Here is a 6,373-nt window from a genome sequence, read left to right as displayed (position 1 = left end):
TTTGTCTAGAGTTGGACAAGACCGAAAAGGTTTGAAACTATCAGTGATAAAGTCTAGTTGAAAAGCTTCTCTCTAGTTTAGATCCTCATTGTCTTTAGAAGAAAGGGTTTTGTTGGCTATGGGTTTAGTAGTATGGTGACAAGGAAAAAATTGAGCACACTTCTCTAAATGTTCCTCAGATACTAATGGGCCTAGAAACCCTAAAGCATTTCCAGAAAGAAGGGAAGGAACCATTACCTGAGAAGCAAAAATTGCTTTCTGTTCTTTCAAGAGTTTTGGAGCAGTGATGTATTCTCGGTCCCCAACAGTGATGATTGTGCTGGTTGGAATGTTCTGGGAAGTAGAACTCTTTGAAGGTTCAGCACTTTTGATGTTCTTTGATTGCTTTTGTTGTTTATCAGAAGACATTGTAATGGACTTTGGAGATTTCGAAGGATTAGGGTTTAAGGAAGAAGGAGTGTTTTTCAGAAAGGTTGAAGAAGATGAACTTAGAGGAAAGATGGAAATTTTCGTGAAAAGAGAGAGAAAAATGACAAATGTGCTTTTATAATCTTGGACCTGTAAGGCTGACTGGTTACGCTTTACTAGGATAGTGGGCCACGTGGAAGCTTTTCTGAGAAAAAGGGACATGGAATACTATTCATTTTCTTGGAAGTTGAAACTCATGATGTCATATAACTGCGCACACGTTTTGATGAGACGTTTTGGAAAAGTTAATCATGATTAACTGACAAACATGGACTTTTAGGACTATGAAAGGTCTCTGGTCGAAATCTGGTAAAATGCAAAAAATGTCCATTTCTACAGTAATTCGAAATAGATATTTCTTGGGGGAAATTTGTTAGCTGGGGATTTCGATAGATAGTTGAAGGTCTATGGAAATATTAAGTTTTGAGAATAAGCAAAAGATGACTGAGGCGAAGCTGTTTAAATTCTCTTTGTGGGTGAGCAATTCTTTGTTGTCGAAGCCTGAAACTTAGAAGATTTCTTGGGTTTTTGATAAAACTTTCTTCGACATGGGCGTTCACAGAGTCGAAGCTCCAAGCGGAAGCATTCAAAATTTAAACAAAGCCGTTTCATCAGATCAACACGTGGAAACCTCTAAGATACGCAACGCTTGGGAACGGCGAACGTGGCAGCCATATATGTAAAGGCCGTTAGGGTCGAATTACTATAAATAGGGGTCTTAGTTTTAGATTCAAAAGGGTGTTCAAACAGATATACAAAAATTCACAAAATACACTCGAAGTATCGGAGCGAGAGAAAAGAGTTTTACGCTGAAAATGTATGTATGAAGAACACCATAAGTTTCGTTCATGTTATATTTTTCATACCAATTGTTTAAATCAAAGTATTTTACTGCCTTTTATCTGTCGAATTGCCCTTACTTTTCAGTAGTTTATCATCACTTTTATTTCTGCATTTACATTTCGCCAGAATCTTCATTTCCAGTACTTTCTTAAAACTTAAAGCATTTACTTCGAGTCGTTTATCTTTACCTTTCCTAAGTCTTTTTGTTATCTTCAAGAAACCTTTTAATACCAAGTTATAGTCATTTACTTTATTCATAAAGTCATAAGTTTCACTTAGAATTGTCGTCTAAACACTTTTCGTCATTCACAAATTAGAAACAAACTTAACCATGAGTCAAATCACCGTAATAATAATTCTTAAGACACATGTCCTAAGATCAATCTAGTCGATCCTGCGAGTTACCAAAAATATATAAATTTGGAAGACTAGCGGTTGTTTATCAAAAATCACTGATAAACACAATGATGATCCCTCCGCTGTAAGGACTCACTGGAACAGAGTGATAAGTTAGATGACCTCTGAAGCCTTCAAGCTGAAAGGCCTCTCTAAACAAGTCCGCAATGACTTCATCAGTGACGCTGAGATCAGACTCCAGGAGCGTCTAGCCAGAGAAGCTGAGGAGCGGGCAAGAAAGGAAGTTGAAGAGAAAGTAAGACAAGAAGAACTTCAGAGAATCAAAGAAGCTGAAGCCAAAGCTCTTGCTGATGCTGCTGCTGCTGAAGCTGAGGAAAAAGCCAAAGCTACCGCTGAAGAAGCAGCTCGCCTTGCTGAAGAGTTTGCTGCCAAAGTTAGAAATAATGCACTGACTCAGGGGGAGACCTCCACCTTTGTCCCTCTGGTCCTGAAGGCCCTTGAAGAGCTGCAGAAAGAACAACAGGTAGTTCGAGCCAGACTGGACCAACAGGATTCTGTCAATGTAAACATCCAGAACATGCTCTCCCAGTTGCTCCAGAGGATGCCTCCACCTTCAAACCCTTAGGCACCTAGGATTTTCTTTGTTCTTTTTGATGTGCTTGTTGCTTTATCTAATTTGCTTGTTGCCTTTTGTTCCCATGTCTGCTTTTTGCATTTCTGGCTTTTGTAAATGTTATCTGTCAATATCAATCTTTTGCTAATATCTTTTTGCTAAGTCTTTTTTATTCTGAAAAAAAGGGGGAGAACTAAAAACAGCTCTGATGAAAACATATCTAATTCCTTTCACACTCTGCAAACATTATGACTTAAAGATATGCAGGAAAGTAGCTAGAAACACCAAACCATGGAAGGTCCGGTAAGAACTTCTAAACTCCCAGATCTAACTCAGGGGGAGCCCACTACAAATCTGATCTAAGACTCCTTTCTGAAAATGTTTCATCTTTAACTTAAACTGTTTTGTCATCATTAAAAAGGGGGAGATTGTAAGAACAAAATTGGTTCTACAATAGATTTCTAAGATTTTGATGATAACAAAGGATGAAACCAAAAATGACACTAACGTGACTTTTTCTAAGTATGCAGGACTCTGAACATTCATGCAGGACTCTGAAGAGTTACGAAGGACTCTGACCAAATATCAGATACAAACGTATGTCAGATACAAAGTATTAGAGGATCAGACAACGCTAAGAAAAGAGTACGTCCAAGAAGCTCTGATTCTGATCAAAGAAAGACAGCTAAAAGAACCAGAAGCTCCAACAATCTACTGGTTTTAGACTCTGATACTTAAGAAGACTAGTACTCTGAGAAGCTCTGATGAAGTCAGACGTGATCATCCTCTGAAAAATAACTCTTGTACATCAAGACTCTGATGAAGATTCACAAGTCCAGAAAGCGTAACGGAAATAAATCTCACTATGGAAAGGAAGCATTTAAAGAAAGAATTTAAAAGGTGGACAAAATGGTTATAGAAAGAAACAACAGAACTAATGATATAAAATACTCATCAAAGACCAAGATTTTGTCATCACTCCAACGATCCTTCTCAACTACTATATAAAGGACAATTTACTTCTCTAGAGAGACACATCTGCGACGCACAGAAACTTCATTCATATTCTCTCTCATTTTTTCATGAGCTACTGCTCTTACGTGAAAAACTCTTGTTCTAATACTTTTCTGTAATACTTGCTTACTCTTAGAAGCGCTTTACATTACAACTCTATTTTGCTTAAATTATATTTGTTCCTCAAGTGACTCTGCGCAGTCTGTATACTTGAGAGGACTAAGAGATTATTCTCTTAGACGATTGGTTGTGTAATCTTTCAAGATTAGTGGATTAAGTCCTTTTTGAAGGCGAAATCACCTTGACCGGGTGGACTGGAGTAGCTTTGTTTTCTAAGCGAACCAGTATAAAATTCTGTGTGTTCTTATTCTTTGAAAAAGCTTTTTTTTCCAAAATAATTCAAACCCCCCTTTCTTGTTTTTCTCACCTTCACATTGTGGATCAAATTCACCAGATTCATCCTGACTGGTTAGTTGAGACTGTTGAGATGGTATACATGGTTGAAGAGTAATGTACAACTCAATACAGTTGCAGCCTGAATGTTCATGACTAACAAACATGTATTCAACATCTTCATCGTCTCGTACCTTAAGGGGGAAATACTTGCATTGACTATTCTAAAAAAATATTGGATTTTGATATGTGATCTTTGACACAATACCCGATCCTATACAGGATTGTATTCTTTTTTTAAAATGCAAGAAGGTTGCATTTCTCTTGATCGTGAGTCTAATGGTATCGATGTTTCGAAAACAAAAACCATATAGCTCAGACTCGTATGTTTCACCGCTGCAGTGAACGTTGACACTGTATAATGATGAAGATGACATTGTGCAAATGAAAACTATTTTCTTACTACAAATGAATGTGAGTGAAGTGTCTTGGATCTTGATAGTAAGACACTTAAATAGAGGAGTGAAGTGTCTCACATGCTAGCTAGTTCGAAGTGACGTGTCGCACATGCAAGCTACTCCGAAGTGACGTGTCGCACATGCAAGCTACTCTGAAATGATGTGTCAATCATGCAAGCTACTAAGAAGTGACATGTTCAACATGAAAGAGAGAGGACATCCATATGTCATACATGCAAACACACACTCCAAATGAATTGGCGCCCCCCACTCATTCCTTGCACATGGGCGCCAATTCAAGTGGAGACACCTTGTCAAAGCATGCATTCAGACCTCGAAACCAAGCAATCAGACCTAGGTCTTGCATGCATGTCCCTATGGAGGCGCCAATTTGAATGGCGACCCCTCTTAAAGGTTGTACATGGTCGCCAATTCAAGTGGAGACACCATGCAAGCACAACTTTTCATGCTCCCATCCATTTGCCTATAAATACATCCACTCCATCAACACTTCTTCCACACCATCACTCTCACTACTTCTATAATACTTCTTCAACAATTTCATCTACAACAACTTCTTGTAGTTCCATCTACACCAACCCCCCGACAAAATGTCTATCCTCATAATGGGCGAATCACATAGAGGAACGGTTGCAAACATTGCAACATATGTAAGTTTTTTCTTTTGTTAACTTTTTATCTTTCATCTTCACCAACCCCCTTTTATTTTAAAATACCAACTTAGTCAAGTCTTTTGTTCTTTCTTTTATAGGATGTATCAAGGTTCCGAACTCGGGTCCACGAATATGTCCATATGGACCCGATTATTCAACCGGTGAGTGTACCGTGATGTTAGAAGACATCTACATTCTTTTGGGACTGCCCATTGAAGGTAAGGCTATTAATGGTAAAACCAACTATGCGAATTCAATTTGCATGGATCTCTTGGAGACTGATTTGTTAGATGCTAACGCAAGAGGTCAAGGTATACTACTTTCACGCCTTAAGTCGTACTATAATAGTTTATACTTAGATGAGCATTCTACCAAAGATGCTCGAATAATAAAAACTAGGTGTTATATTATTCTGTTAATTGACTCGTTTTTATTTCCCAAAGGTATCGGTTCTAGCATGCATATAATGTATTTACCTTTACTTAGACATTTAGATAGAATAGGAAGTTATAGTTGGGGATCTGCTTGTCTAGCCTATCTCTATAGCTCCTTGTGCAAAATCTCACACAAAGACACATCTACATTTTCTGGATGTGCTGTTTTGCTACAAGTATGGGGTTGGTCAAGACTATTGTCCCTAGCACCCGTCAACAGCAACCCTTTCACACTTCTGTATGCACAAAAGTAAGTTGTTTAAATTCCTATATCTTTACTTACTTCTTTAAAGATTATTATCTCTAACTAATATTTTTTGACTTTTTGTGTAGATGGTCTGCATGTGGTATGACTTACAATAGATGTCCAAGACACTGTATTACTCAGTATTGTAACCTGTTGGATCACCTTCGACCGACAGACGTAAGGAAAATAACTTAATTATTTCGTTATATTTTGTTAACTTCTTCTGCCTTGACTATAATCCAATCTTCTTTTATATTTCAGTTCATTTGGCGTCCATACCTTAATTTGGATCATGACCATCAAGTCAACGCTGAAGACGCGGCCGTATGGACTGTATGCACACCGACAATGTGGTTCACAACTGTGGAGATACACAACAGTGATCGCGTGAAGCTGTAGTGCGGTATGCCCCAAAATATCCCAGATCCCCCAGCTAGCCTAGGAGAATGGCATCTGCACTAAGTTAACGACCAATGGAACTTCAATCCATGGAAAAGCTTCACAAGATCGGAGTGTCTCAAATGGAAGCACCGTCATGACCATGTCTTAACTAACGCAGTCATGCCAACTGAAGAAAAACCAAGTCGTACTTATATGGCTTGGTACATATCGGTTGGTTTTCAGTTTATCGCCGAGGATATGTACTTGTACGACCCACGCCAGATGACTTACGCACCTGACACCTCAACATCAAACCCCCAACAACAGTGTCAGACCGGATACACACAACCCTTTGTCCGTCAAAGGTTTCGTTCAACCAACTCACAAACATACAACCAAAACATTCCATACACCCAACCCCAATACCAAGAGCATACCCCATACCACCACCAATAAATTGTCCATCAACCTGATACTCAACATCGCTTCAC

This window comes from Lathyrus oleraceus, chromosome 7 (genome assembly GCF_024323335.1).
Source record: "Lathyrus oleraceus cultivar Zhongwan6 chromosome 7, CAAS_Psat_ZW6_1.0, whole genome shotgun sequence".
Lineage (NCBI taxonomy): Eukaryota > Viridiplantae > Streptophyta > Magnoliopsida > Fabales > Fabaceae > Lathyrus > Lathyrus oleraceus.
Note: the sequence above shows the minus strand (reverse complement) of the source record.